The sequence below is a fragment of the Toxorhynchites rutilus genome, chromosome 1, assembly GCF_029784135.1.
Source record: "Toxorhynchites rutilus septentrionalis strain SRP chromosome 1, ASM2978413v1, whole genome shotgun sequence".
In the NCBI taxonomy this organism is placed as follows: Eukaryota; Metazoa; Arthropoda; class Insecta; order Diptera; family Culicidae; genus Toxorhynchites; species Toxorhynchites rutilus.
The window spans coordinates 100,783,573-100,796,652 of NC_073744.1; the positions used below are offsets into that span (position 1 = coordinate 100,783,573).

General features: G+C 40.7%; 1 protein-coding gene across 13 annotated transcripts in view; it reads right to left on the reverse strand.

Annotated features, from left to right (window-relative positions):
* LOC129761766 (syntaxin-binding protein 5) overlaps positions 1 to 13,080 on the reverse strand; it is a 722,498-nt gene that overhangs the window by 520,403 nt on the left and 189,015 nt on the right. The window lies entirely within an intron of this gene.

The window sequence follows — 13,080 nt, forward strand, 5'->3', positions numbered from 1 at the left end:
AAATGTTTCTATGGTGTTAAGATACTCCTTCCCCCTCTCTTAGAGGGGGCTGCCGTACAAATGAAACACAAATTTTTGCATTACCCGAGAATTAATCAAGCAAATTAAACCAAATTAGGCATATGGAAACTTTAGGGTGCAATGAATGTTTCTATGGTGGTTAGATACCCCTCCCCCCTCTCTTAGGGGTGGCTGCCATACAAATAAAACACAAATTTCTGCATTACTCGAGAATTAATCAAGTCAATGGGCGGGACGAAGTTTGCCGGGTTAGCTAGTATATAATAAATTATATTAGTAAATAATAATAAGAACGTAAATGGTATTATTGATGAAAAACGAAATAACAACCACCATTATCGTAAGACTTTCCCGGAGGGCAGAACGAATTTTAGAGGCGAATGAACTTTTAAGTCCATAGCCTACACAATACGAACAAGAAAATAGAAGGGATAGTGAGAGCAAGAAGAGAACTGATATGGAAGCCAGTGTACAGTTCGTTTTCTAATTGGAATTAGACTAAATAAAATATGTAATATAGGAGGGAGAAAATCCTTAGATATATGTGAATGAGAGAGAGGAGAAGAATTTGAGAACGAGAGAGATTAGCTCACGCTGCTGCCTGCTCAGACCGGTACCATGACCGCGATTTTTGGACCGTGATATTTACTCACCGAAAAACACATCTCGCACTTGCAAAGTGAAAAAATTCAACCACTAGAATACATAAACGATCAACAAGTTCATATAGATATAAGATGAAGCTAAATCGTTTGCATCAATATTGCACACACGCGTCGACAAGGGAACTACAGCACAGAACAAATTGCACGACGACTGGTTAACATAACGAAACGGAAAGTTTTCACCAACACAAACGAACTGAAAAAAATGGCTTCGTTCATTTCACTTCACAAATTTTTCTTTCCTATTTATTATCTATGCAGTGAATTTAACAAAACCTCATTGCTTCCGAATTCACTAGAAGCACACAAAGCACACTTTTCAGCCATTTCCATAATCATAGCTTATTAAAAACACAATTAATCGGAAATAACGAAGCGGAGCACAAACTAGAGATGGGCAAACCGTTCACGAACGGTACGAACGAACTAGTTCGCCGAAAAGAGTGAACGAACGGTCGTTCTTTTTCAAAGAACGGTAATTCTCCCCACGAACTGATTGCGAGCGAACGGTTTGTGTATGAACTGATTCCGAAAGAACGGTTTGCGAGTGAACTGTTTGAGAGTGAACTGATGGAGAGTGAACTGCTTGTGAACGAACTGCTTCAGAACGAACTGTTTGCGAGTGAACTGTATGGGAAAGAACTGATTGAGAGTGAACTGTTTGGGAACGAACTGTTTGAGAACGAAGTGTTTGTGGGCGAACGAGTACAGCTGAACTGATTTGCGCTGGAAGGAATGGACAAATATAACGAGAACGTTTGTAAGGAAAAAAAGACGGGTGGGTAATGTCGGGGACATAACCGGAGTGACGTAGGACTATACAAAGGGGACAGCTTTTGCTAAATATATATTTCAAATATATTGTTTTATTTTCTTCTCCTTCGTGAATACCTACCTATCTACCTGAAAAATGGATTAGTTTACTGTTTATGAACATGTTGGGGGTTCTGAAAAGAACTCTTGGTGTTGTGTTTTTGCGTTTTTTTTTACAAACTTGATTCTTGATTTTTTTTCTGAAGGCTTTGTACTTATTAAATGTTCAAAGCCGGGCATCTTTCGGCGTATGCACATATCGTACAATCAAAATGATGGCTGTGATAGGGAATGCATAGGTGGTCATCAGCTCATTCACTATCATATATTTCACTATTGAGCATATTATCGTCCCTTAAACTGTGGTTTCGGAGACGAATGAATTGTAAGATTTGTAGTCTCCGCAAACAAAATAATTAAAAATGAAACAGAACTGAGGTTTTGGAGACGAACTTTACGATCTGTCGAGAAATAAACGAGCTATAAGCGTTCTGAAAAACCAACAGTAAATACAGGGACGGATGACCTTCGGATTAAAGTCCTTTAAAATAAGAACAGAGCAGCAGGAAATACATAGCTCATCATGTTGCTCCTTAGTTATTTTTCTATACAATGCAGATGTAACGTCCGTCAATTTTCAACATCAGTTATCAACCAAAGAAAGCAGTTCTTGCTACCGAGAAATTTCGTTAATGCCATCCTGCATACAATGTGTTGTAATTTGAAGCCACTTTTAATTCGGAAACCATGTATGGATTTGTGAAAACTGAATGATCAATTTAAAAGACCTCAGCCACCAATAAGCTCAAGAACAAGCATAAACAAAATAAATCCGTTTATATTATATGTCATATTATGTCAGTTTAGAATGCATTGTGAAATGTATTGTGAAAAACTTTTAATAACTCTTCTTTGAAAGGTTTAATGGCCCTGAAAAAGGCCATGTTTTACGGTGGCTGGTTTTGCCACCAAAGCAGTCTGTATAAACAAACTTTTTCCTTCTACCTGCTGCCGTTTTGCGATTGCGTTTGCCACTCGCTGAAACTAGTTGTTGCCACCGAACCGAATGTGCTCTGTTCTGTAGGCGGGTTTTCTTATTGTCGTGAGCAGATTTGAAAGCCAACTCGAGCACTCCGGCGGGCGAAATTCTATAACCGCTATTAGGTACACTGGTGCTCCGGCACCAATCCGTTGATGCGATGTGATGTGAACCGATGCCATACAATCGAACTGATTTATGGTTTGAAAGAGAATGATATATTTTTCTGCGGGTCCGTGCGTTTTGTACTTTGGCGGTACACGCTCACAGGATAGAGATAAATCAGCAGACTCAGCCAAAGGGGCGAGTCCAACGAGACGAACGAATGAGCGTTAAAAGGGAGCGATGGCAAAAAAATACATTCATTACTATTTGTTCGCTCGTTGGATTCACATGCAGTTGTTTCTAACAAACACGAAGGTACCGAAGACTAGTGGAATAATGGAAAAGCCGCCAAAAAGTTCGGCACGGCGCAGAAGAATATCTCGGAAACCGACAAGAAGGAGGAGAAGGAATCATATGCTATCTACATCATAAGGTGCTGCATCCGGATCATCCCGACACCGCTTTCTCATCGAAGGCGATGAGCGTCATGAGCTTCGTCAATGCATCTTTGAGCGTATCGTAGCGGAAGCCCCGCGTCTGAGACACTACAATAAGTGGACAACCATTACGGCGAGGGAAATTCAGATCGCAATCAGTCTGTTGCTGCCCGGTGAACTTGCATGCGGTTTCCGAAGGTACCAAAGCGGTGAAGAAGTATACCAGCTCCAAATAAAGAGCGTTTTCCGACTGCTGATTCGAAAGCAAACACTAAAAAGGGTCCTTTTCAGGACCACAAAACCATCTTTAATCTAAAGAGTTTATTGTTTTGTTATCACTCGATATACCCATCTTGTTCGGCTAAACCTTCCTGTTTAGCGATTGCGTTTGCCACTCGCCACAGGATTCACAGTTGGAAAATTTCTTCCCATCCAGCTTGGGACATGTTGTACTGTAAATTACATTTAATGCGATATGCCGAAGCACCACTCAGTGTCGCATTGGAGGCGATTTTAACCTGTAATTAAACATTTGCGATGACAGTGGTACAGCTTTCACAGTTGGAAAATTTTATCCCATCCAGCTTGGGACATGTTGGGTCATAACTTGGACCCCGAATTCCATGTTTACAAAAATGTCCAACTAAATATGTCGCATTACAGGTCAGTCCAATTAGCTAAATGTCGAACTAAATGTAAATTAATGTACTTTCAATCTGGAAGCAATTTAAGAATTGAATAATCGAGAAAGTCTCCAACCATCAATACGCTCAGTACAACTGCCAAATTCTCAAACTCATCATATTCTGGCAAACAAATTGTGAAAAAATCAATTTGTGTTTTATTATTATTTTGGATAACATTTTAGAATGCATTGAACTGTATTTCGTAAACTCTTTTTTGAAAGATTTAATGGCCCTGATAAGCGCCATGTTTTATGGAATGGTTCCAATTTAGAAAACTTAGTACTCGTGGTTTTGAAAAAAAAAACATTTCGAACGCCCTCGATGCCGCCTTGTTCTGGATTTACCACCAAAGCAGTTTGTATAAAGAACAACCTTTTTTCTTCTGCTACCTGATGCCGTTTTGCGATTGCGTTTGCCACTCGCCACTCGCTGCAACTGCCTGTTGTTGTCTTGATGTCCACCGAACTGAATGTGGTCTGTTCCTAATGCGGGTTTTCTTATCGTCGCAAGCAGCTTTGCCAGCCAACTCGATCACTTCGGCGGCCGAAACTATATAACGCCGGCTAGGTGGACTGGTGCACGCGCTCGGCCAAGCTACCCTTGCGGAGCAATTGGCGGATACACATACGGGGAACTGGAGACCAACACTGTTCGAGCGGGATTTTGCCTTTCCCTTCACTTTTCCTCCTTTGCCATGTCCAGACATGGCTGCTTGTGTTGGTTTGTTGATGTGATGTGATGCGAAACGATGTGGTGTACGGTTTGGATGAGAATGATTGTTACGGAAGGAAGGAAGGTCTTGTATTATAGAGACTTTAAACTTTTGCAGTTCATTCGTCTCTAGCCTTGAGAAAGGCCCTTTGAAAACTCTACTCTGTTTACTCCAGCGCTACCACCTCCACCCTCTTGCCTTGAGAAAGGCACTCGATCCCTCGCCGTCCAGCTCGTCCAGCAACGATGTTGTCCAGTCGGTGTCCACACAAAGAATGATCGTTACGGCAGCGGAGCGGGGATTTTTAAGCTGACTGGCTGGCTCGAGAATTTTCTTTTTTTTTCTTTTTCCTTTCCAATCGTGCTTCATTGTATTTCGCTGCTGCTCTGGTTGCCCGTTTTGGTCGGTACGATTTGAGGAGCACAAAATGGACCAATCAAAAATGGGCACATTTTGCATTTGAACAATGCTTGATATTTCACAATTATTCAATTATTTATCTGAAGAAAAATGAAATTTTATTCGTTATGATAGACGCGTAGATATATTTCCTATCAATTGATGCAAAAACCTTTGCGATCTATTGAGAAATGCTCGAGTTATAAGCGTTCCAAATCTTGCATTTTTTCCTACTTGTTCAGTGCCTAGATTTTCATTTCACACCCTATATCTTCCGGTTAGACGTAGTCCTACGTCAATAAAACGATATTGTCATGATGAGCAAAATGCATCTAACGCAGGGTTTGTTTTGTTAATGTATACTCAATTTTGTGTTAAAAATTAAATTAGATTTTCGTAGTTTTAAAAGCAAAACTATATATTTCCAATTACATGTATTCTTTCAATTCCGCGTAACATTCATATATTTCCTGATTATCAGAAAAAAAAATCTGGGGGAAGCTGGGACGATTCATGAATTAGGTAAACATAAAATCTTATAGTGAGGGCAAAGTTTTTTCGTTGCTTTCAATTCATTGTTTGGCCTATTGCGTATACGTGTTATCGTGATTGTTTGTATGATTTATTGTTAGTGAAAATCGCTGCTGATTTTTCCCCTGAATGAACATTATGAAATATAATCTTACATGGAACATGTGTGTTGTCCAAAAACAGAATATGAAAAATTGCACATATTTTGTGCACATCAAATTATTACATAAACTTTTGTCGACCGACAAACATATTTTCACATACAGTTTGCGACTTTTAAAGAAGAAGCAGCTTCCCCACTAAATTTCAAAAATAGAAATCCCATACGTATACTATCCAATCCAACGATATCAATTAATAGCTGTCTATTGATGTTGGGTTCCAGCTAACATTCTATGTTGTACTTAATACCGCTGAACGAAAGAGCGAAAGAACGGTTCAAAAGAACTGATTCACTTAGATGAACGGTTAATGAGTGAACCGTTCATCAAAGTGAACTGTTTTGCCCATCTCTAGCACAAACGCGCACATCTTGTCCATTACGTTGCTCAACCCGAACTCTCTCAGAAGCTTTCCTGTTAATTGCGATTGATTGAAAAATAACAAAACCAAATGTATTTGGTTGCAGTGTTATATGGATAGAAAACATTAAAATGAACTCTTTCGCATGAATGTATTTTTCAATACCCAGGGGAACTGGCAGATTATTTTTCAGCAACGATGATAGCAACGAGAATTCCGCGCGTGTATATGTGTGTGTGGCGGCTGCTCCGATGTTTCAAGCGGAACCGTGGCATCACTCTCCTCCTGATGGATTCTCTTCTGGCCTTAGGTGCACAAACAGGCTCTTGTTGACACCGTTCATCAGCGCTTTCATGATAAACGAAATTAGCTTCACAACAACAGCGACAACATGCTCCAATCGCTGTTCAATCATAACTGAGCGGGTTTACGAGCGGCGCTCGCTTATATACCGATTGGTGATTTCAATAGCCTGTTTTGAAAGCAATTTTAAGACTATTGAAACAAGTTTTTGGATGAAAAAGTAACAAGTATATGACGCGTAGACATTTTATCTTTCGAATGAAGTGTTTATCATACCATTTCGTTCAGTTGTTTAAGAGCTATTAACGCTCAAAATCTCGGTCTCCGGCGTAACGCTTTCGTTTTCGAAACTTTGGTTTTACACCCCGGTATAGAAATGAAAGACGTAGTCCTACGTCAAAACCGCAAACCGCAAGGTGGACGTAGGACTAAGGTTGGCTCAGCAATCAGTAAGTAGAAAGCATATAGCTCTTAGTGATTATCATGCCACTCTTTTTATACAGAAAAGAATTATTAACGCTCAAAGGAGGAATCTATTCCTCTCAGAAATACCCGGCGTAGAAATACCCCTTCCCCAAGTCTCGACAATTGAAATCATTCGTTCGATAGCGGCATTGGATAATAGAACTGCAGCTCCATTCAGTCCGGCTGCAGAAATGAAATGGAATTGGGAGAAAAGAGGCGTGTGAGCGAGACCATCCTTATCTTACATCACCATAACAACTTAATAGATTTCCGAGTGGGCGCCTGTTTATATACAGATTTGTGATTTCAATACACTGTTTTCAAAGTAATTTTCAAATTATTGAAACTAATTTTTGTGTCATTAAGCAACATGCATGGCACATGTTATATTTTGTTTAACGTGATTATCATACCGTTTCGATGATCTGGAGCAGATTTATCAGTGCTTAACCCTTTCATTACGGCAGTGTGCTCCACCAAAGTGCTACCCCTGTACGGAACACTGCGCCGAAAAGTATGCACATCGCGCTGGTGTGATCGCAGTATGAATTTCATGTCGTCTAAAGGCGACGCTCGTACACACAGCTCGTCGCGTGGATGTCGTCTATAGACGACACTCGTACACACAGGGCGTCGCGCGGATGTCGTCTATAGACGACGTTCGTAACGAAAGGGTTTAAGAAGGAATGCATTCCTCTTCAGAATTACTTAGCACACAAAATACCCTCCTTCCCAACAATTGTAAACGACAATCGATTACGGCATTCGAATGATTTTATAGCGTTGCTTTTATCAATGTGATTTCTTTGATATCACATTGATAAAAGCAACGCTACATCATATCAAACATTTTGTATTCATTACTAACATCGATACTTCGATTTTCGCTAAATGCTCCGTTCAGTCCGACTGCAGAAAATAACATTAAATAAATTAAATTGAAAGAGAAGAGCGTGAACATCCTTATCTCACATCACAATAACAACTAAATGGATTTCCGAGCCCATTCGATTGTAAACTAATTTGGGCGATTTCAATAGCCTGTTTCCAAAAAAAAAGACGGGTGGGTAATTTTTTTCTTACAAACTTCTTTTGGCGTATGCACATATCGTACAATCAAAATGATAGCTGTGATAGGGAATGCATAGGTGGTCATCAGCTCATTCACTATCATATATTTCACTATTGAGCACATTACCGTACCTTAAACTGTGGTTTCGGAGACGAATGAATTGTAAGATTTGTAGTCTCCGCAAACAAAGTAAATAAAAATGAAAAAGAACTGAGATTTTGGAGACGAACTCTACGATCTGTCGAGAAATAAACGAGCTATAAGCGTTCTGAAAAACCAACAGTAAATACAGGGACGGATGACCTTCGGATTAAAGTCCTTTAAAATAAGAACAGAGCAGCAGGAACTACATAGCTCATCATGTTGCTCCTTAGTTATTTTTCTATACAATGCAGATGTAACGTCAGTCAATTTTCAACATCAGTTATCAACCAAAGAAAGCAGTTCATGCTACCGAGAAAATTCGTTAATGCCATCCTGCATACAATGTATTGTAATTTGAAGCCACTTTTAATTCGGAAACCATGTATGGGTTTGTGAAAACTGAATGATCAATTTAAAAGACCCCAACCATCAATAAGTTCAAAAACACGCATAAACAAAATAATTCAGTTCATATTATATGTCATATTATGTCACTTTAGAATGCATTGGTATTGTAAATAACTTTTAATAACTCTTCTTTGAATGGTTTAATGGCCCTGAAAAGCGCCGTGTTTTACGGAGGCTAGTTTTGCCACCAAAGCAGGTTTTTTTTTATAAATTCGTTTATTTTTACAGGCTCTGTTGCATAAGTTTAAAGGAGCCGAAATCTTAAATATATTTTTAACACTATATATATGAACAATTTTCTTAAATCTATGGTTAGTAATTTGGGAAACCGATTACTCGCGGTGAACTCGAGATTAGAAGGGTGACATATTTTTCTCAGGAAAAGGATGGGGTATAAGGAAATTATTACAATGTTGATAATCACACACACTCAATTCTTAAATCTATTCGTACATCTATTGTGAATTTACATTTCATTCTCCTGTTTATAGCAAGCGGACCAATTACTCATAAAGGAAGAAATGGAGGGTATAAGGATATAAGGATAATCACACACGAACATCGATAGATTTAAGGAAAACATATATTTGGGACATGTAATCAAGGTCTAACCGAGCCAGCACATCTCTCACCGGCACATTGGGCTGCCTTCCTCTAGCCCGAAGGGAGTTCTCTAAATTCGATCTGGCAACAAGATACACCTCACACGACCAAACAACGTGTTCGATGTCGTGGTAGCCTCGGCCACAAACGCAGATATTGCTGCCGGCCAGATTGAAACGAAAGAGTAGCGCGTCTAACGAACAGTGATTGGACATGAGTCGGGAGAAGGTGCGAATAAAGTCCCGACTCAAGTCCAGACTTTTGAACCATGGTTTGAGGCTAACCTTAGGGATAATCGAGTGAAGCCACCGGCCCAATTCACCTTCGTTCCATTTGCGTTGCCAGTTAGCGATGGTATTTTTACGGACTAAAGAGTAAAATTCATTGAAGGCGATTTGACGCTGATAAATATCGCCTTCAATCGCACCTACCTTTGCTAATGAGTCAGCCCTCTCATTACCCGGAATTGAGCAATGAGAAGGGACCCACACAAAGGTAATGACATAACAGCGTCTGGATAAAGCACTCAAATTTTCTCGTATTCTCTCAAGGAAGTACGGCGAGTGCTTTTCCGGCCTCACTGAACGGATAGCTTCGACAGAGCTAAGACTATCCGTTACAATGTAATAGTGTTCAACAGGTCGTGAGGCGACGCTGTCCAGCGCCCAATGAATTGCTGCCAATTCAGCAATATACACTGAGCAAGGATTCTGAAGACTGTGTGAGGTGCTAAAAAATTCGTTGAACACTCCATCTCCTGTGGACTCGTTTATAGTGGACCCATCAGTAAAGTACATATTATCACAATTGATACCCCCATACTTTTCATCGAAGATCGTTGGAGCGATCCTCGATCGTTGGTAATCTGAATATCCATGGATATCTTGCTTCATGGACAGATCAAAATGCACAGAGGAATTGATGTAGTCAGGGAAACAAACACGGTTGGGAATATACGAAGAAGGATCAACCTGCATGGAGATGAATTCATGATATGAACTCATGAATCCGGAGTGAAAATTTAGCTCGATCAGCTGCTCAAAATTTCCGATCACCAATGGGTTCATGACCTTACACCGGATGAAGAACCGAAGAGATAATAAATTGAAGCGATCTTTTAGTGGGAGTAGGCCTGCCAAAACCTCGAGACTCATGGTATGCGTTGAGGGCTAACATCCCAACGCGATACGGAGACAAAGATACTGAATTCGCTCGAGTTTAATGAGGTGTGTTTTGGCAGCTGATTGAAAGCAGAAACTGCCATACTCCATCACTGAGAGAATAGTTGTTCGATACAACATTATAAGATCTTCGGGATGGGCTCCCCACCAGGTGCCGGTAATTGTACGGAGAAAGTTTATTCTTTGTTGACATTTTTTACTCAGATACCTAATATGGGCCCCCCAAGTACATTTGGAGTCGAACCAGACCCCAAGATACTTGAATGACATAGCATGAGTGATCGGTTTACCCAAAAGTTGAAGCTTTGGTTTTGCTGGTCTATGCTTCCTAGAAAAAACCACCATCTCTGTTTTCTCCGTGGAGAATTCGATCCCTAGCCCAATGGCCCAGGTTGAAAAATTGTTCTAAGTATCTTGTAAGGGTCCTTGCAGGTCGGATTCGTTTGATCCTACGACAGACACCACTCCATCATCTGCAAGTTGTCTTAGGCTGCAATTTTGTGTAAGGCAATTGTCGATGTCGCTTACATAGAAGTTGTACAAAAGGGGGCTTAAACATGAGCCCTGGGGGAGTCCCATGTAAGAGACCCGACTTACTGCCGAATCTCCGTGAGAAAAGTTCAAATGCTTCTCACAAAGCAAGTTATATAAAATATTATTCAATAGAGGCGGAAGACCCCGAGAGTGTAATTTGTCTGACAAAACCTCTATTGAAACAGAATCAAAGGCCCCCTTTATGTCCAAGAATACTGAAGCCATTTGTTTTTTTCCGGCGTAAGCCATTTGAATTTCTGAAGAAAGCAACGCAAGACAATCATTCGTCCCCTTGCCCCTGCGGAACCCATATTGTGTATCTGAGAGTAGGCCATTCGTTTCAACCCATCGATCAAGGCGAAACAAGATCATTTTCTCCAACAATTTCCGTATACAAGACAGCATTGCTATTGGGCGGTACGAATTGAAGTCGGACGCGGGTTTTCCGGGTTTTTGAATAGCTATAACTCGTACTTGTCTCCAATCATCTGGAACAATATTATTCTCCAGAAACCGATTGAATAAATTCAACAAGCGATGTTTCGCCACATCAGGGAGGTTTTTCAGCAAGTTGAACTTAATTCTATCCGATCCCGGAGCAGAATTTTTACATGAAAGGAGAGCAAGAGAGAATTCTACCATCGAAAACTCGGAATCAAGATCGCACCTATCTTGTGGTATATCTCGAACAATTTTTTGCACAGGAGCGGAATCAGGACAAACCTTCCGTGCAAAATTAAAAATCCATCGATGTGAATATTCTTCGCTTTCATTCGTTGAAGAGCGATTTCTCATGTTTCGAGCCACTTTCCATAATTTTTTCATTGACGTTTCTCGTGACAAACCTCCCACGAAATTTCGCCAATAAGCACGTTTTTTCCCTTTGATTAAGTTTTTAAATTGATCTTCAAGGGCTAAATACGTTTGAAAATTTTCAGGGGTTCCACGTTTCCGAAAAGCTTTAAATGCATTCGATTTTTCTACATAAAGCTTGGAACATTGGCTATCCCACCATAGATTGGGAGGCCTTCGGGAAATGGTGGAACCTGGGATGGGTTTCGTTTGAGCGCGAACCGCGCTGTCATAGATCAAACGAGAAAGGAAGTTATACTCCTCCAATGGAGGTAAACCATCTCTGGAATTGATGGCTAGAGCAATCGCGTCCGCATATTTTTTCCAGTCAATGTGTCTTGTGAGGTCATATGCCATGTTTATAGATTCAGAAGAATTCGACCCAATGGTGATGGAAATTTTGATTGGCAAGTGATCACTACCGTTGGGGTCCTGGATTACATTCCACTTGCAATCTAACGATAGTGAATTCGAGCAAAGCGAGAGGTCAAGAGCACTTGGGTTAGCAGGAGGTTTAGGTACACGTGTTGTTTCCCCAGTGTTCAAAAGTGTCATATTGAAGCTGTTACAAAGATCATATATCAACAGTGAACGATTGTCGTCGTACTGTTCCCCCCAGGCAGTTCCGTGAGAGTTGAAGTCTCCCAAGATCAATCGTGGCTCAGGAAGGAGTGAGCACATGTCAACAAGTTGCTTGCGGCTAACCGCAGCTCTCGGAGGCCAATACAAGCTGACAATACAGAGGTCTTTGCCTCTGATGTTTGCATGACAAGCAACAGCTTCAATCCCTCCAATAGGTGGAAGGTCAATTCGAAAAAATGAGTGGCACTTATTGATCCCCAATAGCACCCCTCCGTATCTGTCATCACGGTCCAAGCGTATAATATTAAAATCGTGGAAAGAGAGATCATCTCGCGAAGAAAGCCAAGTTTCGGACAGAGCAAAAACATCACAATTGAACTTATGAATTAAAAATTTGAATGTATCCAATTTAGGGATAAGACTACGACAATTCCACTGTAAAACAGTGATATCTCCGACCTCTCTATTTGAATTAGACATCAAGAGAGATAATCATTGCAAGGAGGGGCCATGTTTGCATCAATTGTTGCAAAATTGTCTTTAATACTGGAAGCATTGATATGACAATGGTTCTGATGGAGTCGAAAACATTAAAGCATGTGAAGATTTGAGCCACAAGGTCAGTCAACTTTATAAATCCCGATTGGGAAGTTGAACTTGACGGTAAAATAGGGACAGTTGGGGTTTTTGATGTTCCTTCGAGTGCTGGGTCGTTCGAAGGTGAATTATTCCCATGGAAGCCAGGAGGAACCTGATTTTGCTTGTCCGCTGCACTCGATTTTTTAGGCATGCTAACAGAGGGTATAACCGGAGGGGCTTGTACTTGAACTTTGGGAGTGGTCACATTTTTGCGCCGGGGATTCCCTTGGAAGATGTACGGTGTGCCCTCGTTAGCTGTATCCGCTTCCATTTCGTCAACTGGCAGCGAAGCGAAGACATTGTTTGCGGTTAAAGGTTGTTGCTGTTGGGCCAATGGAGAAGCGCCCTTTAAAATTTCCGCAAAAGT